Raw genomic sequence first — 25386 nt, 5'->3', positions numbered from 1 at the left:
GGGTTCCCCCCGGCGCCGTCCACACCTGGTCGCTGCAGTCGTGGGCGGTGCGTGAACGCTGGGGAGGCGGCCTGTGGGGGGACGATGGGGGATCCTGCACCGAGCTTCATCTGGAATGTGGGGTGGCCCGCGATCGGTGCCCACCGATCGTCGGGCCGTCCTCTCTGAAGGAGGACCTCCTTCCTTCCGCGGCCCCGCAAGATCCGTCCCCCATCTTCTTGCGGGGTGGACTTAGAGAGGACGGCAACCACGCATGCGCGGATGACGTCCGTTATGCGGCTCCGGCCGCGTCATCTATGCGGCGCCGCTTTTACGTGGGCGACAAGGCCTAGCGCGTGTAGATGACACGGCCCCGATACTGACCCATTGTCAGGGCCTGAATCAGTCGGGACCGGGGCCGTTCCGCGCCGTCGTGAACCTCGACGGCGTTCACGACGGCGCGGCCACTTCAGCGTGGGAGTGGAGAATCCCGCCCATGGGGTGGGATTCTCCATCCAGTGACACCGGAATCGCAAAATGCGAGTGGGGGGAGAATTGTGTGAAGTGAAAAACGTGGCTGGTGCCTGCCGCCCAACGGAATCCCATGCATCGGTGCCTCGATATGCCAATGCATTCTACTCCGCCTGTACGTAAACACCATTGGCATATCATTAACGGACCTGACCCGGTATTACCGGGGCCTCCACGATACTCCGCCTCAGCCAGGAGGAATTACCGACGGCAGGATTCACTTGTGGTTTTAAAAATCAGCAAAAAACAGGCACCGTCGCTGCTGAGGGAGAGAGAGGAGGAAGGACATGTTCCGTGGACTGCCAGTCCAGCAACTGTCATGGCAGAGTGGGGGGTTGTGGGGGGGTCTGCCAGGGCCGGGAGGTGATGTAGTGGGGGGTGACCAGGGGGATGGGCAGTGGCATTGGGGTGATGCCTGGGACCAGGGTGGTGTCCTGGCACAGACCGCTACTACCGCGCCTTACAAGGCAGCCATCTTGCTGCGCACCCCACTGACCATCCACCATGGTTGCACAAGGTGACACTGGCCGTACGTGCCCCGCCCCATCACCCTCTAACTCCACCCCCCTCCACCGGGCAGCACCCTCAGGCAGGGCATCACGTGGCCCACCCAAGGGGGACGCCCACAGTAGTCCCTACAGGAGGTGTCAGACAGAGGCCGCAGAGTGTACGGCTGGCATGGGTAGCGCCAGCCACCGGCACCAGTGTCGGGGCCAGAGGCCCCAACGGTGCTCGGCACTGACGCAGGGTGCAGAGTGAAGGGCAGAGTGCCAGGAGGAACTATCGGGGTGGGTGTGAGGATGGACGAGGAGCTGGGGGGAGGCAAACATGCAGGGGAAGGGGCTGCAGTGCAGGCCGGGGCCCTCGTGTGGCCTGTTGGACCTGGTTGGACACGGGGATACGCACCATGCTAACATATCTGCCTTTCACCCCCAACAGACAATGGACTTTGGAATCCAAACAGGAATGGTGGCCTTCATCCTCGTCATCACAACCCTGGGGGATGCACTGAGGCTGTATGAGCAGAAGCTTCTCGTGAAGGAACCTGCATCAGTGGAGCCTGCCCAGAGGAACAGGAGGCAACCGGTGAGGATGGAGAGCCCGCCATCCAACAGACCAAGAAAGAGGTGGGAAGGAGGTGCTGCCTCAGGCCCTGTGTGTACCATCAGTGACTGTCATTTGAGGACCTGCCAAACAGGGCATGTCTGAGAAGACTGAGACTGAGCAGGGTACCATACGGCATATCTGCCAGGTCATGGGCGCACCTGGAACCACTCCTGGTGCCTGTCAAGGATAGTCACTCTGAACATTTACGGCATGGGGTCCTTCCAAATGCTCAAACGCTGTGTGGGGTCCTATCTGGGATCTCTCAGACCTCAGTGCACAGCTGCATCCGCGCTCTCACGGAGGTCCTGTCTGCCTGTTGGCACAATATATCAGCTTTAACGTGGACTCAGCCCACCAGGATGCTAAGGGAGCTGGTTCACCGCCATCACTGCAGTGCCCCAGGTCCGGGGATGATAGACGGAACGCATGTCCCCCTATGATCGGTACCATTCGGTGAACGTGCAGCTGGTGTGTAACCGTGAGCTGCACATAATGCATGCCTGTCCCCGATACCCATACACGAAGCCTGGCACACCTGGCACACGTGACGGTTCCAGGCCTCTTCAAGATGTCCTCTGAGTGAGGGGTTGGCTCCTGGGCAACAGGGGTTATCCACTGCGATCGTTGATCTGGAGGCCACAGACCGACCCAGAGACCAGCTACAACCACGCTCATGCCTTGACCAAGGGCGTGAACGAGCAGTGCATTGACATCCTGAAGATGAGGTTCAGGTACCTGGACCTCTCTGGCGGGGGGAGGGGAGGGGGTAAATTAGCGCTGGGGGGGTGTTCCCACATCGTGGTAGCCTGCTGCACCTCCACAACATCGCACAGCAGAGGCGCGGCATACTGGAGGAATGGGATGAATGGCAGGCATCATCTGCCGAGGAGAATGCGGAAGATGGCCAGGATGGGCAGGGCATGGGGTCCGAGCAAAAGCAGAAGGCTGCATAACATCAGGGCAAGTGCGCATGGGACACTCTAATCGGCTCTAGGTTCACCAACCGGGGGGGCCTGGCCGATGGCACGAACATCGCTGGAGCCCTGGAATGAACCAGTTGCATAGAGGTTCAGGGCTGTGGTGATCTTCACAGCCACCAGGCGGTGTCCTCCTCAACGGGATGTCAGGTGTGCGAGAACATGGTACAGGTGCCGCACTGTCTCTTTGTTGAGATGGAGTGTCCTGTAGCACATGCCTTCAGTCATCTCCTCGAAATACCAATGACTCCTGTAAACCTTGAGCAGTCGCTAGCGTCTTCCTCTGGGTTCCACCTCGGCCTGATGGGTGGCCGGTTGTTCAGGGTGTACGGCGGCCCCCTTCACATGGAGCCCTGCCTCCAGCCCCTGCATTGAAGCTGCTGGTGCCTTCTCCGCCATTTGGCTGCCTGTGCTGCCACCAGTACCACAAGGGCAGCCTCTGCGGGACCGACATAACCATCCATATTTTGTATATCTGTAAATAATTGGAGAAGGAGGGAGGCCAACAATCAGTCCGGGCTTCCACTCCAGGACTCTCAAATCCCCAAGCCTCCCTCATCCTTGCGTGCCCCGCCTCCCTCTGAGTTCCATCCACCGAGCTAGTTGTGCTGGAAAACCTCGCTCTGCACACACAACCCCCGGCCACAACAGGAGCCCCCAGACCCCAGACCACAAACCCCTGCCAGGAACATTTGGGAGACTGTGCTCAGGTGCCCTTCCCTGAACCATACACATATCCTATGGTTGAGAGGATATCCGCAGTGCAGAAGGCTAACTCTTGAGCGTTTGATTGTTGGTTGCTGCCTCTATGGTGCTGACACGTCTAGAGTTAGGCAAAGTGTTTGGGCTTCAAAGTTTGATTGAAATGCGATGCAATAATCATTGTCTGAGACACGGCACATGTACTCTCGAGAATCCACTTGAGAATATTTTGTTTCTTGAACGGTCAACAGGAACAAAGATTTGAAAATCAACTCCATAACATTCCACATATCACACTAACCTTAACCCAACAAGGAAACATCACCGTTCCATAGTGGTGCCAATACAAAGCTATATCAGCTCACTTTCACATAACAAACAAACACATGGGGCACCATTCTCCGACCCCCCCCGCCGGGTTGGAGAATCGCCGGGGGCTGCCGTGAATCCCGCCCCCGCCGGTTGCCGAAGTCTCCGGTACCGGATATTTGGCGGGGGCGGGAATCGGGCCGCGCCGGTTGGCGGGCCCCCCCGCTGGATTCTCCGGCCTGGTCGAAGTCCCGCCGATAAATTGCCTGTCCCGCCGGCGTGGATTAAACCACCTTTTGAACGGCAGGACAAGGCGGCGTGGGTGGGCTCCGGGGTCCTGGGGGGAGCGCGGGGCGATCTGGCCCCGGGGGGTGCCCCCACGGTGGCCTGGCCCGCGATCGGGGCCCACCGATCCGCGGGTAGGCCTGTGCCGTGGGGGCACTCTTTCCCTTTCGCCTCCGCCACGGTCTCCACCATGGCGGAGGCGGAAGAGACTCCCTCCACTGCGCATGCGCGGGAAACTGTCAGCGGCCGCTGACGCTCCCGCGCATGTGCCGCCCCGATATGTCATTTCCGCGCCAGCTGGCGGGGCAACAAAGGCCGTTTCCGCCAGCTGGCGGGGCGGAAATTCCTCCGCCGTCGGCCTAGCCCCTCAATGTTGGGGCTCAGCCCACAAAGATGCAGAGCATTCCGAACCTTTGGGGCGGCGCGATGCCCGTCTGATTGGCGCCGTTTTGGGCGCCAGTCGGCGGACATCGCGCCGTTTGGGGAGAATTTCGCCCATGGTATCGCCCCTCACAGGTTTCTCAACACAAATGGTGGATAAGCCGGAGAATGCGTCAAAATATCCAGACCTTTGCTGTAGAAGTTATCTGTCCATCAATGTGTGACCTATTCCACCTGTCAGTGCCATTCTCCATTCATAGCTCCTGCCGTAGCTGTGCAGGCCCTCCCACACAGCCCTATCTCACTGGAACCAAATCCTTGCATGCACAGATTCCACTCGCGCTCAAGGTGCAGTTGAACATCCTTGAATTCCAGTGTGTTTAACGCACGATGACGTGCCAGTTACATGCAGCACCCATCACACCAACAACTAAAACATCAGCAATTCTGCAAGGCATTTCTTCAACGGCATCATCAGGTGACCCATTTGGATCAATGTCGTGCACCAGGTCATGCAGCGTCTTCTTGTTTCAAACTGGATTGCCTTCTGGACTCATACATCCCCCTGAGCCCTACATTCCAGGACTCAGGTATTTTGGAAAAACTTGCCCTTCTTTCAAGCTACAGAAAAGGAAGGAAACAGCAACAATAGCCTCCAGGCATTTGCAGTCACAAGCAGCAGAAAACAGCAAACGCAACGTGCAGCTGTGAAGTGCTCTCACAACTAACAAGGCCAATTCCTTATTAGCAATAGCCTTCATTTGTGAAGCTGGAGGTTGCTCACAGTTAAAGGGATCTAAAGGGACCTTCAGCATTGAACCAAGAGCAGGGCTCTGTCCTGCAAGTGTTTGGTAGGACAGATAGGCAGCAGTTGTAGATCCCCTGCTATGGATCTTGAAGGCCCCACAGTCGCAAAATGCCCCCCCCCCCAACCCCTCACCAGCCCAGGGGCAACCCCCCCCCCCGATCTGGAAGCCCTCTGACTAAGCCACCCTAAGCCCTGAGGGGTCTCCCGCCCCGATCACTGGCGCAGCAGCTCCAGTGCCCTTGAGCTGCATGCCGGAAAATGGAAATGACTACGTACCCCCTCAGATCCCCTCAGCAGCCATTGCGCCAGCTTCACATTTAAAAAAAGGTGTACTAAACAACACCTGCATGATTTATCTCTGGGGAACCGATTAATTCCCGGGATGCTGTTGCATTCGGCTTCAATCTAGCTAGTCAGATGGAAATTAATGCAAATGAGGGTTAATGATACGCTGGCCATATTTAGACGTGGTCCGGAACTCGCCATCGGGAGCGGGCGTTGGTTCGACAGCAAACTGATTCGTGCCTGCTCAATTCTTGATTTTGGCCGTACCCAGAATTTCACCAGCGCACCCAGATCTGTGCCGGGTGCAATGCGGTGGTTAATTCGCGCCCTGAGGAATTATTAATGGTGCTGAACATTATGCAGTCATCAGTGAACATCCCCACTTCTGACCTTATAATGGAAGGAAGGACATTGACGAAGCAGCTAGAGATGTGTGGGTGCAGGATACCACCTTGAGGAAGCCCCCTGCAGTGATGAGATGACTGGCATCCACCAACCACAGCCATCTTTCTGTGTTCCAGGTATCACTCCAACCAGGTGAGAATTTTCCCCGATTTCCTTTAACTCTAGTTTTGTTCAGGCTTCCTTGGTGTCGGGCTCAGCCAAATGCTGCCTTGATGTCAAGGGCAGTCACTCTCACCTCACCTGCTCTCACCTCACCCATTCCCCCCACCCCGAAACAAGAAAAGTTTAACAAACTTCTTTTCATATAGGCAATGTTTCCTTCTTTTAAAATTAAATTACACTCATTTTTATATTTTATACATTTGAAGAATGGTCCAAGACCAAAAAAGAGTTATAAGCTGGCAATTGCTGTTGACGTGGAATCTCATTGCAAGCACAGCGGCTGGACTAAGCTAACTCCCCATTCATGAATATTTCTGATTTGTGAAATGAAATTGAAAATTCAAAACCCAGTTTCAATTTGCACCCACTTTATCCAATCCTGAACCCTGGATAAATCTCGCAATTTCTGTTTCTGTATTTTCTCAACAAGATTCTATATTTTTTAAAGTTTACTGCCCAAACTGTAATGCAACAAACTGCAGCCAAATGCCTGTGTTAATTCAGAGCTGCCTTGCTGCAGTGCACTTAGAATTATCTTGCTGAGGCACGATCAATTTGACTGGAGACGAAGTTGAATCCAAACTGAGGCTCTATTAGTATCTGGGGCGTCAATCTCCGACCCCCCGCCGGGTCGGAGAATGGCCGTAGGCCGCCGTGAATCCCGCCCCCGCCCCCACCGAAGTCTCCGGTACCGGAGATTGGGCAGGGGCGGGAATCGGGCCGCGCCGGTTGGCGGGACCCCCCGCTGGATTCTCCGGCCCGGATGGGCCGAAGTCCCGCCCAGAAATTGCCTGTCCCGCCGGCATAAATCAAACCTGGTATTTACCGGCGGGACCAGGCGGCGTGGGCGGGCTCCGGGGTCCTGGGAGGGGGGCGCGGGGCGATCTGACCCCGGGGGAGTGCTCCCACGGTGGCCTGGCCCGCGATCGGGGCCCACCGATCCGCGGGCGGGCCTGTGCCGTGGGGGCACTCTTTCCCTTCCGCCTCCGCTACGGCCTCCACCATGGCGGAGGCGGAAGAGACTCTCCCCACTGCGCATGCGCGGGAAACTGACAGCGGCCGCTGACGCTCCCGCGCATGCGCCGGGAAACTGTCAGCGGCCGCTGATGCTCCTGCGCGTGCGCCGCATTTCCGCGCCAGCTGGCGGGGCAACAAACGCCATTTCCGCCAGCTGGCGGGGCGGAAATCCCTCCGCCGTCGGCCTAGCCCCTCAATGTTGGGGCTAGGCCGCCAAAGATGCGGAGCATTCCGCACCTTTGGGCCAGGGCGATGCCCGTCTGATTGGCGCCGAGTTTGCCGCCAGTTGGCGGACATCGCACCATTGGGGGAGAATTTTGCCCCATATGTGTGGCCTCCCACAGCAGCTGGTGAAATGGCTGCGAGCTGGAGGCCATGCATATTTATAACCCGCCTCCTGGGCACAGCTAGCATGCAGGGGCCACAGGTAAACCTGTAGTGCAGGTTTTACCATACAACCTCTAATATCAGAACACAGTGGTTTACCACATTCACCCCCTGCTAAAATTGAGTCTGGCGGGGTGGTGGATAACTATATACAATTAGTAATCTTTAATATTTACAGAGCAGCAAAAAAAATGTCTCTGGTCATCCGGCGGGCCGGTCAGAGGTTCAGCCGGTCCGGCGCCTTGATGGTCCTTTGAGATCGATGAAGTTGTGATGGCGATGTTGGCGCTGTTGTGGTCGAAGTTGACTCCGGGAGCGTGCCGTAATCCTCTTCATCAACGGGGGTGGGCAGGGGGAGGACGGATGGTCCTGGGGGGGGGATGGGGGCAGCGGGGGAGGGTGGCTCCGGGGGTGACGGGGGTGGTGTGGGGGTGGAACCTGCTGGTGCCAGGTCCCTGAGGGAGACGGTATCCTGGCGGCCGTCAGGGAACGCCACGTAGGCGTACTGTGGGTTTGCGTGGAGCAGGTGCACCCTTTCCACCAATGGATCCGCCTTGTGGAGCCGCACATGTTTACGGAGAAGCACGGTTCCCGGAGCTGTGAGCCAAGTTGGGAGCGATACCCCGGATGTGGACTTCCTGGGGAAGGCAAAAAGACGTTCATGCGGTGTAATGTTTGTAGCAGTGCAGAGTAATGAGCGAATGGAATGTCGTGCATCAGGGAGGACCTCTTGCCAGCGGGAGGCCGGGAGATTGCTGGACCGTTGAGCCAGCTGGACGGCCCTCCCTACCGTCCCATTCTCCCTTTCTACCTGTCCGTTTCCCCGGGGGTTGTAGCTCGTCGTTCTGCTGGAGGCGATACCCCTGTTGAGCAGGAACTGACGTAGCTCATCACTCATGAATGATGATCCCCTGTCACTGTGGATGTAGGCGGGGAAGGCGAACAGAGTGAAGATAGAATTAAGGGCTTTAATGACGGTGGCAGACGTCATGTCGGGGCATGGGATGGCGAAGGGAAACCGGGAGTATTCATTGATCACACTGAGGAAATATGTGTGTCGATCGGAGGAGGGGAAGAGGCCTTTGAAATCCACACTGAGCTGTTCAAAGGGGCGGGAGGCCTTCACCAGGCGCGCGCGGTCTGGCCGGTAGAAGTGCAGTTTGCACTCCGCACAGACCTGCCTGGTGATTGCCCTGACTTCCTCGACGGAGCAGGGCAAATTTTGTGCCTTAATGAAGTGGTACAACCGAGTGACCCCTGGGTGACAAAGGCTGTCGTGCAGGGTCCGGAGTCGGTCTACTTGTGCGCTGGCACATGTACCTCGGGATAGGGCGTCTGGGGGCTCGTTGAGTTTGCCAGGGCAATATTAATCTCGTAATTATAGGTTGAGAGCTTGATTCTCCATCGCAAGATTTTATCATTTTTGATCTTGCCCCGCTGTGTGTTGAACATGAAGGCACCGTTGGTCAGTGAGGAGAGTGAATCTCCTGTCGGCCAGGTAATGCCTCCAATGTCACACAGCCTCAACGATAGCCTGGGCCTCTTTTTTGACGGATGAGTGCCGAATTTCAGAGGCATGGAGGGTGTGGGAAAAGAATGCCACGGGCCTGCCTGCCTGGTTGAGGGGGGCGGCAAGGGCGACGTCCGATGCATCGCTTTCTACTTGGAAAGGAAGTGTTTCGTCTACGGTGTGCATTCCAGCTTCGGCAATATCAGCTCTGATCCGGGCGAAAGCCTGTTGGGCCTCGGCCGTCAGGGAGAAATGAGTGGACTGTATGAGTGGGCGGATCTTGCCCGCATAGTTTGGGACCCACTGCGCGTAATATGAGAAGAACCTCAGGCAATGTTTGAGGGCCTTGGGGCAGTGGGGGAGTGGGAGCTCCATGAGGGGGTGCATGCGGTCGTGACCGGGCACCAGAACTCCGTTCTGGACCACGTAGCCAAGGATGGCTAAGCGGTTTGTGCGGAAGACACACTTCTCCTTGTTATATGTGAGGTTGAGGAGAGTGGCGGTGCGGAGAAATTTAGCGAGGTTAACGTTGTCGTCCTGCTGGTTGTCATAATATACACCAGTATATTATGGTGCAGACACATCACACACACACTGATGGACATGCAGTGGGACCAATCAGCATACACAACACCGCAGCCAATCACCAGTGAGAGCACACGTACTATAAAGACGGGACGAGAGAGTTCCCGCTCTTTCTAGAATCAGCCAGCTTGGAGCACAGAGCTCGCAGCCTGCAACACAGACATTCACCATGTGCTGAGTGCATCACCTGGTTAGGACTAGGCAAGGGTCAACAGTTAAAGCTGGTATTGCATTTACCCACAGTTCAAGTATGTTAACATAGTTAACCTTATAATAAAATAGAGTTGCACCACTTCAAGTGTTGGTGACCTGTTTGTGATCCAGAACACCCAACACATCACTGGTCATGGCCGCAGATGGTCACATTGTCTAGCTACGGAAACGTGGCCCGCAAGCCGTACCGGTCGACCATTCGGTCTATCTCCCTTTGGAAGACTGAAATCCCGTTGGTGACGCCGAAGGGGACCCTAAGGAAGTGATCTCGACAGCCGTCTGCCTCAAAGGCGGTGTATGGCCGGTCCGATTTACGGATGGGGAGCTGGTGGTAAGCGGATTTCAGGTCCACCGTTGAGAAGACCCGGTACTGTGCAATCTGGTTAACCATGTCCGATATGCGTGGGAGGGGGTACGCGTCGAGCTGCGTGTACCTGTTGATGGTCTGGCTGTAGTCCACGACCATTCGTTTTTTCTCCCCAGACTTTACCAATACCACTTGAGCTCTCCAGGGGCTGTTGCTGGCTTCGATGACGCCTTCCCGAAGCAACCGCTGGACCTCGGACCTGATGAAGGCCTTATCCTGGGTGCTGTACCGTCTGCTCCTGGTGGTGACGGGTTTGCAATCTGGAGTTAGATTGGCAAAGAGGGAAGGAGGATCGACCTTTAGGGTCGCGAGGCTCCACACAGTGAAGGGTGGTAAGGGGCCACCAAATTTAAGGGTCAGGCTCTGGAGGTTGCACTGGAAGTCCAGGCCGAGGCTAAGTGCAGCGCAGAGGTTAGGGTGGATGTAGAGGTGAAAGCCGTGGAACTCTACACCTTGGACTGTGAGCGTGACCGTGCAGTATCCCCGGATCGCTACGCGATGGGATCCGGAGGCCAGGGAGATACTTTGATTGGTAGGGTGTACCTTAAGGGAGCAGCGCATTACCGTATTTGGGTGTACAAAGCTCTCGGTGCTCCCGGAGTCCAGTAGGCAGGAGGTCACATGGCCGTTGACTTTCACGCTGGTGGATGCGTTGGTCAGATTATGTGGTCGGGACTGGTCGATTGCCATGGAGGTGAGCCGTGGTTGATCGTCGGGTAGTGAGGCAGCCGTTGAGTTGAGGTCCTGGAACGCCGTTGGTATCCATGTGCTGCGGGGTGGACAAGATGGCGGCGCCCGGAGAACCTGGGGATTACAAAATGGCGGTGCCCATGGAACGCACGTTGCGGGGGTGGAGCAAGATGGCGGCGCCCATGAAACGCACGTGTTGTGCAGGGGAGAAGATTGCGCCACCCATTGGTCACACATGGCCTGGGAGGAGGGGAGGGTGGCGGCACCCATTGTCCGTGACCGGGGGGGGGGGGGGACTGCGGCCGCTGAGTGGGCCTGGCACACCACAGCGAAGTGGCCCTTCTTCCCGCAGGCCTTACAAAGGGCAGCGCGGGCCGGGCAGGGGTGTTTTTGCTGGCCGCAAAAATAGCATCGGGGCCCCCCGGAGATCACTGGCTGGCGCGTAGCGCAGGCATATTGGGTGGGTAGCGCCCCCACTGGGGCGACTGCGTGTGGGGCCCATGAACGTAGGAGGAGTGGGCCGTGCGGTTGGGGGCGTAGGACTGGACATTGCGCAGGGCGACCGTCATGGAGAGCGCTAGTGTTTTAGTCTCTGCGAAGTCACGCTTGGCCCCTTCTGGGAGCCGCTGCCTGATAACATCAGACCCAATCCCAGTTACAAAAGCGTCCCGCATAAGGAGATCTGAGTGCTCCTTAGCTGTAACGTCCTGGCAGTCACAGTCCCAAACTAGTGGGATCAGGGCCCTCCAGAAGTCCTCGATTGACTCACCAGGTAGTTGAATACGCGTTGCGAGCGTGTGTCTGGCGGAGAGCATGTTCGTCTTCTGTTCACCATTTTCTTTGAGTCGAGTCATGGCATCAGCGTAATTGGGCGCATCCTGGATCAGCGGGAAGACTTTTGAGCTGAGTCTGGAGTTCAAGATTTGGATCTTCTTAGCCTCTGGAACAGGGGTCGGCGCTGCGTTGATATACGCTTCAAAACAAGCTAGCCAGTGCTGGAAGTCCTTTCTGGCATCGCTTGAGTGTGGATCCAGCTGCAGGCGATCTGGTTTAATCCAGAGGTCCATCTTCTGAATCTGATACTAATAAATTGAGGCACGATCAATTTGACTGGAGACGAAGTTGAATCCAAACTGAGGCTCTATTGGTATCAGATGTGTGGCCTCCCACAGCAGCTGGTGAAATGGCTGCGAGCTGGAGGCCACGCATATTTATAATCCGCCTCCTGGGCAGAGCTAGCATGCAGGGGCCACAGGTGAACCTGTAGTGCAGGTTCTACCATACAACCTCTAATATCAGAACACAGTGGTATACCACACTTGCTCTGCTATAAAATAGCAGTACATCGCTTCATACCCATGACCTTCCTAAAACTAAGTTTCTAATTTCAGCCTCGCCTCTGACAGGCATATCCCAAAGCAATCTGGGGAAGGAGCAATCAGAGCATTCTGGTAGGAAGAACATGGAGAGACAATATAAAATAAGGGGTAAAATTCTTAAAGAGTTGCTGAAGATGAGAGACCTGGGTGTAGATGTGCATGAAGGTCCCACCCCAGGCGGAAGTAAAGAAAGCACTTCACGAACCTCACTCCACCATCAACAGCCAAGAAACAAATCACCCTGAAGCCCTGACAATCGTGGCTGGAGACTTCAACCAGACCAACCGCAGGAACGTTCTACCCAAACTCCATCAACATACACCTGCCCCACCAGAGGCGCAAACACCCTGGACCACTGCTACACGAGCATCAAAGGCGCCTGCCGCTCCATTTCCCAACCACACTTTGGCAAATCTGACCACAAGTCGGTACTCCTACTTCCGGCTTACAAACAGCAACTCAAAAGCGCTGAGCCAGTCAAGAAAACTGTGCAGTGCTGGTCCGAGGCATCAGAGGACATTCTCCACAATTGTTTGGAGTCTGTGGACTGGTCCATATTCAAGGCCGCAGCAGATAACCTGGACGAGTATGCAACCACCATCATAGAATTCATCAGTAAGTGTGTCGAGGACTGTGTACCATAGAAGACAATACAGGTATTCCCAAGCGTAAACCCTGGCTCAACCAAAGAATGGAGGCGTTTAAGTCTGACGACCCTGACCTATATAAGAAATCCAGGTATGACGTACGGAAAGCCATCAAGGACGCCAAAAGACAATACCGCACCAAACTAGAGTCCCAGGCCAACGACACTAACCCACAACATTTATGGCAGGGCTTACAGAAGATCACAGGCTACAAAGCAAGGCCGGGCGGAATATCTGGGACTGGAGCATCCCTCCTCGATGAACTGAACAAGTTCTATGCCCTCTTTGAACAGTCAGCCAATACATCAGTGCCACCCACCCCAACAGCCTTGGACACACCTATACCCACTATTACAGCCTCAGAGGTAAGAGCTGCCTTCTTGAAAGTGAACCCGAGGAAAGCGACGGGCCCCGACGGAGTGCCTGGGCGAGCACTCGGAGCCTGCACTGACCAGCTGGTGAGTGTATTCGCAGACATCTTCAACACCTAATTTCTCCGCTCCGAGGTCCCCACTTCCTTCAAGAAGACCACCATAATACCAGTATCAAAGAAGAACAAGGTAGCCTGCCTCAACAACTATCGGCTGGTGGCCCTGACGTCTGTTATTATGAACTGCTACGAGCGGCTAGCCATGAGATGGATCAACGCCAGCCTCCCAGACGATCATGATCCATTGCAGTTTGCCTTTCACCACAACCGGTCCACAGCAGATGCTGTCTCTCTGACTCTACAATCAACACTCGAACACCTCGACAACAAGGACCCCACATTGTTGTTCGTAGACTCCGCCTTCAACACCATTATCCCGACAAGACTTATAACCAAACTCTGCAATCTTGGACTTTACCCCTCCCTCTGCAGCTGGATCCTTAACTTCCTCACCAACAGAACGTAATCTGTCAGGATAGGCAACAGCACCTCCTCCACAATAGTCCTCAATACCGCAAGGGGTCCCGAAAGGATGTGTGCTCAGTCCTCTACTGTACTCCCTACACACATGACTGTGTGGCAAGATTTAACTCCAACTCAATCAAGAAGTTTGCGGATGATACGACTGTGGTGGGCCGTATCACAAACAATGACGAGTCAGACTACAGAAGGGAGATAGATCACTTGGTTGCATGGTGTACCGAAAAAAACCTCTCGCTAAATGTTGGAGACCAAGGAACTGATCATCGACTTCAGGAAGCGCAGCACAACACACACTCCCATCTGCATCAATGGCTCCGAAGTGGAGATGGTCGATAGCTTTAATTTCCTGGGGGTCACCATCACCAACAATCTGTCCTGGTTCACTCATGTTGATGCAACAGTCAGGAAAGCCCAACAACGCCTCTATTTCCGACGGAAGCTAAAGAAATTCGGCATGTCTGCATCGACTCTCACAAACTTCTACAGATGTGCCATAGCGAGCATCCTATCCGGCTGCATCACAGCCTAGTATGGCAACTGCTCGGTCCAAGATCGTAAGAAACTGCAGAGTGTGGTGAACTCAGCCCAACGCATCACACAAACTTGCCACCCTCACATTGATTCTGTCTACACCTCCCGCTGCCTCAGGAAGGCAGACAGCATTATCAGACACCTCTTCCACCCAGGCGTTGCCTTCTTCCAGACCCTTCCATCAGGCAGAAGGTACAGAAGTCTGAAGACCCGCACATCCAGACATAGAAACAGCTTCTTCCCCACAGCTACCAGACTCCTCAACGATTTCCCCTCGGACTGATCTGTTCCCTGTAAGAACACTATTCACGACGTCCTATGCTGCTCTTGCTCATGTATTTGCTTTGTGTGGCCCCTTGTTCCGCACTGTAACCAATCACTGTTTGTCGATGTTCCATTTGTCAATGTACTCTGTCGATTATTCTTTTTTGTCTACTATGTACGTACTGTGTACGTTCCCTCGGCCGCAGAAAAATACATTTCCCTGTACTTCGGTACATGTGACAATAAATCAAATCAATCAAATCAAATCAATCAATCAAGGTGGCAGTAAGGTGGAGACAGCAGTTAATAAAGCACATAGTATTCTGTGATTTATTAATAGGGCACTGAAGCTGCTGCTCCTGTGCTCCATTGGGATGGGGGGGCGATGAGGGGGGACACCACCCCTCAGGATGGTTGAGCTTGATTGGGGGTTCAAGCGTTCTAGGTCGGGGTTCGCCCCCTGTGCCAGGTGGGGGAGGGGGGGGGGGCTGAAAGCCTTTTCGTCTGTGAGGCCTTCAAGCCATCTTTAAATATTGTGGACACCCATGACTAGGGTAACTACAGCTTCTGCCTGTCTGTCCTGTCAAACACTTCCAGGACAGAGTCCTGCTCTTGGTTTTATGCTGAAGATCACTTTAACTTCCTTTGACTGTGAGCACCCCTTAGAGGGGTGTTTACCCTGGAGAGGAGAAAGGGGTCCTCTTTCGCTCTTCTGCTGTGTTCTATGTCAGTGTGACTTTCTGGTATGATTCTTCCTTCCTTTGAGAGTCTGCTGCTGGGAGCAGCAAGAGGGGGAGGGAGAGGCAGAGAGACCCGAATGCTGCTACAGCTGCTTGGAGGCTGCATGCCTGTTTGCTGCTGCCTCTTTTGCTTCTGTGGCCTTGGGCAAGGAAAGGGAGGGAATAAGATGCCCTAATATCAGTGCTGGAGAAAGGGAAGGGGCGATGGCCCGATTCAACTGAGGAGCCTGATGAAGCTATTAAACAGTGGTTATCACAGCTGCTTCACGGCTCCAGGGCCCCAGGTTCGATTCCCTGCTGGGTCACTGTCTGTGCGGAGTCTGCACGTTCTCCCCTTTTCTGCGTGGGTTTCCTCCGGGTGCTCCGGTTTCCTCTCACAGTCCAAAGATGTGCAGGTTCGGTGGATTGGCCATGGTAAATTGCCCTTAGTGTCCAAAAAAGGTTAGCTGGGGCTATGGGGATAGGGTGGAGTTGTGGGCTTAAATGGGGTGCTCATTCCAAGAGCTGGTGCAGACTCGATGGGCCAAATGGCCTCCTTCTGCACGGTAAATTCTATAAAATAAACATAATTCCATTCGCTCAAACTTTTACGATGCTGTAGCCAAAGTGTTTGTCTTCTAAACCAGAACTTATTAAAAACGTGACTGCAGCAGTCATACTCAGTTTTTTAGCCCTCACTGCACCAAATACATAGAATACAATATGTCTGAAATTCCTGCATTCATCACGGATGGGTGATGTGGATGTGAGAGGGTATGAGTTGGAGTGAGGGGTGCAGCGGGTGAACTGTGCTGCTGTGGTGACTTGCAGACCTGTGTGAGTTGTTGCATGATGTTTGCTGAGCAGCAAACACTAGTGCAGCAAGGTTCTCAAAAGCAACATTGTTGAACCAAGTAATAGTATGCAGTCAATGAATTATTCACACAGAAAAACAATTTTGCTGCCAACATTAAACTCCACAGTACTTACACTGCAAGGATGGCAGGTCATCTCCAGTGGCATGGCAAGGCAGTCTCCTGGCACATATTTGACTTTGGTGCTGTTTACTGCCCTTTTATGCAACCGAGGATGGGAAGCAACCACTCTACCCACGACCTCCTCCACCCTGAGCATGAGGCTGCACCCAATCGTGAATTGCAAACTGCATGTGGAGTGCACCCTTTAATTGAAAAGACAAAAATCACAGGACGAGTTAGACGAGTTGGATGTGCAAATTGGATGTTGCATTTCGTGAGCCGGAGAGGAAAATACGGCCCATGAAGTCTAACCTCATTCTTACAAAGTTGTAATATGAGTAATTTTAGCAAGTATTAATGCGACTGAGGCTTCTGCCCCTTTTCTAATTACAATTAGACTTATGCTGGAATCATTGAAGCACAAAGTACTTACAGCAAAGAAACATATGGACATAGGAAATGACCTCAAACCTGTCCCAGCATTCAAAATGATCATGTTTACTCTTGGATTTCAATTCCATTTTCCTGCCCACTCACAAATCCTTTGATTCCCTGAGTGACCAAACATTTATCACAATCATAAATCTATTCAACAATTGAGCATCCACAACCCTCTGGAGAGCATTCCAGAGATTCACAACCGTTTGAGTGAAGAAATCTTTCCTCCTCTCAGTCTGAAATTACCAACACCTTATTCTGACCCCGTGTACTAGATAAACAGACTATGCCATAGCATATAGTCAAAGGACAAGTAAAGACAACAGAAAAGATAATATAAACCAGTTTGCAAAAAATACGACCTCAGTAACACGTGAAGTGACATGATTTTTAAATAATTTTTTTTTCAATTAATATTTTTATTGAAGGGTTTCCATTTAACCACAAGGTGCAACAAATCCGCAAAAGCTAGTACAGTGCAGAGGGATTATTATTCCACAGAAATGTACAGAAAAGGCCAGCAACTACTTATACAAATGGTTCAGGTGATCAATCATTGTAATCGCTGTAATCGGTGTCTCCTTTTGCATGGATAATGAAAGCATACCAGAAAGAGTGCGGCTTCTCAGAACAACAGGATAAAGCCATGAGCACATGACACCATGGTGAATACCCTCCTCGACAGGACAACAAAGATAGAGTGACACAATTTACGTGTCTCTTACGGGGTAAAATACAACCAATCGGGACCAAACTTAGCCATCCAAGACCTCCAAGCAATCTAAGGATACCCCATAAAAGGGGATAAACAGGAGATCCCTGCGGAACCAGTCTCATGGGGAGTTCAACTCCCAGTGTTGAAATAATTTCTAAGGGTGTGATTTGATGAAAAGTTTCTCAGTGTGGTAGTGAGCAGGAACTGCCACGACCTTCTTGACGCTCGATCCGGCGAGGCCGTCACAGATATCAAACGTTAATTGGTCCACTTCATGAAGCCCCATGGACTTCACGCTGCAAATGATGGTCCCTCCGGCTGATTTGGCGAGATTGCCAGCTCCCAGCCGTCAAGGGGAAGCAGCACTTAAATCGGTCCCGCAAGGCAAACCCCACACACCGTGCAGCCAAGCCACCGAGGAGACCAGCCCAACAATTTGGGGATGCCAACCTGGCCAGATTGATGGACGGGGTCGAGTCCAGGCAGTGTGCCCTGTTCCCTCATGGGGCTCCGAGGGTCAGCCACAGGGCTAAGTGTTCATAGATCATAGAATTTACAGTGCAGAAGGAGGCCATTTGACCCATTTTGTCTGCACCGGCCTTTACAAAGAGCACTCTATTTTTGTTGCCAGGAAGGACGTGGCAGCGGCCGTCAGCTCAGTGAGCGCTATCAGGAGAACTGCCTCCCCGTGTCGTAAGAAGATCAATGACATCCACCGGGCCGCACGGGTGGGTTAGCACCAGCCCCCTGGCACCAGTCCCACCGACCCCCGGTGACCATGCGCCTGGCTCCGCCCCCGCCCAAAACCATACTGTGTCCTGGCCCACCTATGTCCAGCAGTGCTGCCCACGCCTGATCCCCCTCCCTTCCCCCTTCCCACCGCAATGAACAAAGCACGCGGCTCACGATGCCCTCTCGGTGTCCCCACAGGAGAAGTTGGCCCATAACAGATGGGAGAGCGGGTGCCAGACATCAGAGTCCTCACCCAGTATGAGGAACGGGCCCTGGAAATTGCGGGGGTGGCCGAGAACAGATTGGTCACCGATGCAAAGGCTGGCATACGGCGCAGAGGTGAGGATCCAGCAGCCCCACATGTCCTGTCACATGTGAGTTGTTAATGCCATACAGAATGGCCACTCCTCCCACTGACCACATGTCCATTATCGCCAGGAGAGGGCCCAGACTGGCAGTGGTGTGCCTGACATCAGGATCCTCACCACCGACGAGGAGCAGCCCTGGAGGTGACAGGTGTGGCCAAGGACAGAGTGGTCACCAACATGGCGGCTGGAAGACGCCGCAGAGGTGAGGAACTACTGGGCCCAACCTGGAGGATCTGTCAAACGTGAGTTGTTGTTGCCTTACTGACTGACCCATCCCTCCCCCTGACCACATATCCATTCTCCCACAGGGCATTCAGCCAACGACGCCATCTCGGGCGGCACTTTCTCCAGGCTCCCATGAAACCATCTCGGAGGAGAGCTCCGAGGATTCCACTGGATTATCTGCGTCACAACTATCATCCCCAGCCTCCACCAGCGCAGATACACACATGTTAGTGGCCAGGCTTCTGGGGCACAATCTGATGGGTACCACACAGCTGCTGGTGTACATCAGGTGGAGGCAGGAACGCCCAGGAGAGGCAGCAGTCGGAGGGCTGCTGGATCCCAGGACCCAGCTGGGTCCCTGTCTGTTGCTGAGTCTGTAGAAGCGTTCATCCCGGAGCTAATGGAGACGTTAGGGTGCAGCCGGGACATTCAGAGGGAGATGCCAGCGACACTCCAGCAGATCCATAGCTGCTCGGAGGAGTCCCAGAGGCTACAGATGCAGGAGATGTCACCAGCAATGAGTGGCACCGAGGCCAACACTGCCGCAGTGGAGAGCCTGGTGCCCGACATCGGCACCATTCGTGAAGGTGTCCAAGACGTCATGCAGTCGGATGTTGGCCATGGCTAAGGGTCTCGACAGAATGTCAGCCTCACTGGGGGATGTCACCCAGTACCAGGCTGGCCTTAATAAGATTTTGCGGGACGTGTCCCGCTCTCAGATGGGCATGGCCAAGGTGTGCAGAGCTTGTCTCAATTGCAGGTGGGCATTGCCGAGACAGTGCAGAGCATGTCCCAGTCACTGAGGAGCAACGGCAAGAGCGTCGACACGATGGTGCGGACATCAGGAGCCGCCAGGGCTGGCAGAGCCAGATGATGCAGGGGCAGCTGGAACTCAAACCAGCTGACCCTCCAGCCCAAGGTGAAACCCAGGGCCCTGTGGGCACCACATTGAAGGAGGGGGTGCCGGGTGCAAACTTGTCCCATAGAGTGGTGGCCACCAGCTCTCCCGGGTCCCATCCTTTTCATGAGGCTACATCTCACAGCCGGCACACGGGACAGGGCGACAACGCTGCGCATGAGCCGTTGACAGGTCAGTCAGGCCACTCCGGCATCAGAGCCCCCATAGGGCGGCCGCCAAAGACATTGAAGGCCATGCCATGCATTAAGCTGCTAGCTGCCTCCACCTCAGATGTGCCTCCTGGGGACACACCAGACATAGTGGTGGAGCTAGAAGAGCCAAGCACATTGAGGATCGCTGAGGGCGCCGGGGGGAGGTGGGGTGGGAGTGGGGAGGAGGGGGGGGTGGGGGGGAGGGGGGGGGGTAGGTAGGGGTGGGGGGGCTGCAGGTGGCGGATGGAACAGCATCATCGGGAGAGTGGGGAAATTGTAAAACACAATGAAAATAAAAATCGCTTATTGTCACAAGAAGGCTTCAAATGAAGTTACTGTGAAAAGCCCCGAGTCGCCACATTCCGGCGCCTATTTGGGGAGGCTGGTACGGGGATTGAATCGTGCTGCTGGCCTGCCTTGGTCTGCTTTCAAAGCCAGCGATTTAGCCCTGTGCTAAACAGCCCCTAAAAGTTTGTGGCAGCAGTGGGATTCGAACCCACGCCTCCGAGGAGACTGAAGCCTTAATCCAGCGCCTTAGACCGCTCGGCCAAGCTACCGGCTAAAATGAAAATTGCTTATTGTCACAAGTAGGCTTCAAATGAAGTTACTGTGAAAAGCCCCTAGTCGCCACATTCTGGTGCTCGTTCAGGGAGACTGGTCCGGGAATTGAACCGTGCTGCTGGCCTGCCTTGGTCTGCTTTAAAAGCCAACGATTTAGCCCAGTGTGCTAAACCAGCAACCAATAAACATCTTTGGGCATAACTGGTATGATGCCTCTCTCATCTCCCGCAATGCTGGCTGACCTTTGAATCCTTGTTGTTGTGTTATGTACTCTCGGATAACACAGGCTGCAACTCGATGCAGCTTTGACCGAAAGATACTCCAGACTTTGAAGTAAGTTCAATGTGATTTATTGAATCATTAGCACAGTTCTCTATGAGTTCGACTCTCTTGCTAATCTTGCTATAGTAACTCAGTCTAACTGACCAGTCTGCTCTAAGCCACGTGGTGGGTGTGATGCTTCTGATCTGCCCCGTGCCCCTGTCCTACTCTCTAAGCGTTGCCTGTGGAAAGAGACAGAGCATGAGTGCCCTGTCCTTATATATGGGTTGTATAATGCCCCCTTGTGGTAGTCACCTCTAGGTGTCTTGACTGCCCATTGGTCGTGTCCTATTCTATGTGTTCATTAGCTGTATGTCTGCATGTCATGACATCTCTGGTGTTCCCGCTAGTGTTTACTTAGTCGTAGTGTATTTATATTCACCCCTTGTGTATTTACAGTGATGCATATCACCACATCCCCCCTTTTTTCGTGTTACATATTGTCTGTATTTGGTTAAAGAAAATTGAACAAAATAGGTAGATAAGTGATGACATGTACAAGTCGTGATGACAGTGATGATTATACAATACCAAATAATATTTATGAGTCCAAAATTCATGAATTTACACGGTCGAGTGGCTTTCTTGTGCTGTTATGGAAGTGTCGATGTTGATGTTGTCATTCCCTTGTGAGCACTCTCCGTGTCCTGGTGTTTACATAACCAAGAAGTCATCAGGAGGTGTTCAAATGGTCAAATCACTTCATTGTCTGAGGTGGACTCTTTATTTCTTATGCTTGTGGTAGCAATTCTTGATGACATTTTTCCTGAAAGCTGGTTTGCTTGTCCGTAGTGTAGCCAACATGAATTGGTAAGATGCGTCGACATGCCATTGTATGTTTGCACTCTCGCCATTGTTCTGAGCTGAGCAGTAACATTGTCCTTCATGGGCAGAGTTGTACCATGTCGTACCAGTTGTTGTTCTATTGTTGTTGTCATTGTTGTTACTGACGTGCTTGTTGTTGTGTTTGTTGCCTCTGGTACGCTTCTTGTTGTTGTCTTTGTTGTTGTTTTTGTAGGTTTTGTTGTTGTGCTTGTTGCGCTCAATGACCACACCGAGTGGAGAATTCGAGTCCTTCACAAAGTTACTTGTGTCAGTGTCCTTTGTGGCATCTGCTGTTGCATTGAGCGTGCCGTCTCTGATTCCTCGGCGCTCCCCGTCTGGAGTCATGTCCGGTTCACTTGAATCATCTTTGGCTTGTCGATGCTCCCCGTCTGGAGCCCTTTCTGGTTCACCTGAATCATCTTTGGTTTCTTGATGGTCCCCGTCTGGAGGCATTTCAGGTTCTTGTGGAGAGGCTCGAGTAGATGAGGTTTGAATTAACGGGGTGTCACTGGAGTCACTTTGATTGTCGAATGCCTCTGTGCATACTAGCTGAGATCTGTCAGTCTCGCTGAGATGTCGCACATCTTGTATGGGAATTGTGAAGCCTTTGTCACTTGTTGCACATACAGTGGGTAGACCTTCAGTGTCTTCTTGTCGGTTAGATGAGCTGGGTAGACTGTCAGAGTCTCCATCTGGTGGCTCAAATAATCTGGGTAGACTGTCATAATCTTTTTGTTGTTCACATGAGCATGGTAGACTGTCACAGTCGTCTTGCTGTGCACTTGAGCGTGGCAGACCTGCATCGTCTGCTGCTGGTTGCTCAGAGGAGGTTGCTAGACCGTCTTGGTCTGGTTCATGCAAGGACTGAGCTCTGGAGTCTTGCATTGCTTCCATCGTGGAGTCTGTCCACAGAGTTCGCTGTGGAGGCTTGTATCGCTATCTCTGTGGAGTCTGGCATCGTTCCCTGTGTGGAGACATGCAGTGGTCTCGCTGTGGAATCGATCTGTGCGCTCTCAATGGAGTCGTGCAGTGGTCTCGCTGTGGAGTCGTTCTGTGTTCTCTGTGTGGAGATGTGCAGTGGTCTCGCTGTGGAGTCTGTCATCACTTTCTGTGCGGAGTCGGGGACTCTTCGTGGTGGGTGGACCACTCTCTTGGCATCAGGCCGCTCTCTGTGGGCTTGTACCGCTCTCTGTCTCTTGGCGTCAGGCCGTAGCAGAATCCTGTACTCATGGGTTGTGATGTCGTCTGTGCTGGGCTGAGGATCCTCAAATCCAAAGAACTCATCCATGACTGTGTCGGATGCTTCAATGTACAACACATCTCGTTGCTGTTCGGATTTGGTACTGAGGTCGCCACATCCAATGATGAAATCATCGTCTGAGTTGTAGTCTTCAAGGACTAAATCATCTCTTAGAGCGGTGCAAACTGCTTGTTGCAGGGTTATGCGGGGGTTACTTTCAGCTACTGGTCGAAGTTCAGGCATTGGGCTGTCGTTCCAGGTGAAAGAATTGTGTTTTCTGGCGTTAAAATTTTATTTCACTATTTTCAGACATTTTCCTTTTAAGTGGGTGTGGTCCGGAGCCTCTGACATCATGACGCGTGTGACATAGAGCGTAGGAATGGATTGAGCATGCGCAAATCGCTTTTCCTTCACTGTGCGCTCTTTTCGCAACTGCGCATGCGCGGCTTCTCTCGCATGCACAAAACACTGTTTCGCCGGTTCGCGTCTTCTCGGGAACTGCGCATGTGCGGCTCCTTGCGCAAGATGGCTGCCAATCAAAATTGCGGTTTGTTTCTGTTGCAAGCCTACCTTCGCCTTGTGGTGAGTATAGGCGCCAGTTTTACCCATTTCTGTTGTGTTCCCCTCACAGTAGTTTTCAAACTTGTCCAGGACTGTCTGGAAGTGTCTCTTGTCTTGCCCTTTGGAGTACTTGAAGGAGTTGAAGATTTCTGTTGCACTTTCACCCGCAGTGGTGAGTAGAAGATCTATCTTCTCAGCATCGGCCACGCCATCTAGGTTAAATGCTACCATGTAAATCTCAAATCTCTGTTTGAATGCACACCAGTTGGCACTGAGATTGCCTTGGTACCTGAGCTGCTGAGGAACTGTAATCTCGATCATCTTGCCTGGGTGCTGTAGCTGGTAGTCACGGATCTTGCTGAGTTGAACTATATAGATTCAACAGGCACTACTGGTACCATGATGTGTTATGTACCCTGGGATAACACAGGCTGCAACTCGATGCAGCTTTGACAAAAATATACTCCAGACTTTGAAGTAAGTTCAAGGTGATTTATTGAACCATTAGCACAGTTCTCTATGAGTTCGACTCTCCTGCTAATCTTGCTATAGTAACTCAGTCTAACTAACCAGTCTGCTCTAAGCCACGTGGTGGGTGTGATGCTTCTGATCTGCCCCTGTCCTACTCTCCAAGTGTCGCCTGTGGAAAGAGATTGAGCATGTGTGCCCTGGCCTTATATTTGGGTTGTGTAATGCCCCCTTGTGGTAGTGTCACCTCTGGGTGTCTTGACTGCCCATTGGTCGTGTCCTATTCTATGTGTTCATTAGCTGTATGTCTGCATGTCATGACGTCTCTGGTGCTCCCTCTAGTGTTTACTCAGTCTTAGTGTAGTTACATTAACCCCTTGTGTATTTACAGCAATGCATATCACCATACCTTGGCCTATCTCCCCAGGGATCTCCCCCTCCCCATGGCATTCACCCAACCTCTGGTAATACACATATCCCCGGAGCTGTGTCTCATCTCCTGGGTGTTCGGATGTAATAATAATCTTTATTAGTGTTGCAAGTAGACTTACATTAACACTGCAATGAAGATACTGTGAAAATCCCCCAGTTGCCACACCATGCCGCCTGTTTGGGGATATTGGGGGAGAATTCAGAATGTTTAATTCACCTAACAAGCACGTCTTTTGGGTCCTGTGGGAAGAAACCGGAGCACCCGGAGGAAACCCACGGAGACATGGGAGAACGTACAGACTCCGCACAGACAGTGACCGAAGCCGGGAATCGAACCCGGGTCCCTGGTGCTGTGAAGCCACAGTGCTAACCCATGTGCTACTGTGCCTCTCTGTTGGCTGCTGCGTGTGTGGTGTTGCCTCCCGCAGTGGTCAAGCACAGTGTCCATGCATCAAGGTGTGATTAGGATTCTAGGCAATAGCTCCCACGTGCTACATCGCGCACCCACCCACGGGGATCCACTTGGGTTCTGTGAAGTGCTCACTTAACCATGAATGCCTATTTCCTATTAGCAATAGCCTTCAGCCGTAAGGCCAGAGGCTTGACAGACAGTGGGGATTATAGGTGGTCGGTGGGGCAGACAGGCATGGACAAGGTTTGCCCCAGGAACGGGTACACACGATCCAGGGGTTGGCATGATGGTGCCATGAGCGGTTTCCTCTCCCCAGCCGTCTCGCTCCACATTCCCTTAGCGGCCCACCCTGCAGAGTGTCCCCCACGCCAGCTGAGGGTCCCACCCCCCACCGAGCTCTGTGGTGGTCCCCGGGCGGTTTGCCTGTGAGCAAAGATGGCTACTCACCTCCTCAGCTCCCCACAGAAGCCTTTCTGCCAGGTTTACGTTTTTAAAAAGGAGTACTAATTGGCGCCAGCATGACCACTTGCTGGGGAGGCCTATGAATGACAGGAGGCTGCTGGATATGGGGTGGTTCTCGTTTATTTTCAGGACATCGGGTTTAAGTGATGATAATTGGTTTCTTGCCACGCTAGGGCGAGATCTTGATTTTGCCTACGGGAGCGCGACGGTTGCATCGCAAAATGTTTCGCGCCTGATACCGTTCTCGTTTTCTGCCTCTCCCGCTATTCAGCGGCCTCATTTCGCTTGAGCAAGAGCGTAACGAGGCCAGAGAATCATGCCCTTAGAAATGTTTTGGTTGACTCGCGCCCGACATACCTTTAGCTGGGCATAACACATCTCCACAG

The 25386-nt window shown here is 53.2% G+C and overlaps 1 protein-coding gene and 1 non-coding gene across 7 annotated transcripts in view; one reads left to right on the top strand and one right to left on the bottom strand.

The window, feature by feature from the left end:
* The window catches only part of prkn (parkin RBR E3 ubiquitin protein ligase), a 1727639-nt gene that overhangs the window by 386072 nt on the left and 1316181 nt on the right, over positions 1 to 25386 (top strand). The window lies entirely within an intron of this gene.
* On the bottom strand, positions 20194 to 20275 carry trnal-aag (transfer RNA leucine (anticodon AAG)). Its single transcript has one exon. It is a non-coding gene; the product is annotated as a tRNA-Leu (tRNA).

Source organism: Scyliorhinus torazame, chromosome 1 (assembly GCF_047496885.1).
Source record: "Scyliorhinus torazame isolate Kashiwa2021f chromosome 1, sScyTor2.1, whole genome shotgun sequence".
Lineage (NCBI taxonomy): Eukaryota > Metazoa > Chordata > Chondrichthyes > Carcharhiniformes > Scyliorhinidae > Scyliorhinus > Scyliorhinus torazame.
Note: the sequence above shows the minus strand (reverse complement) of the source record. Positions and strands in the feature narration are given on the sequence as shown.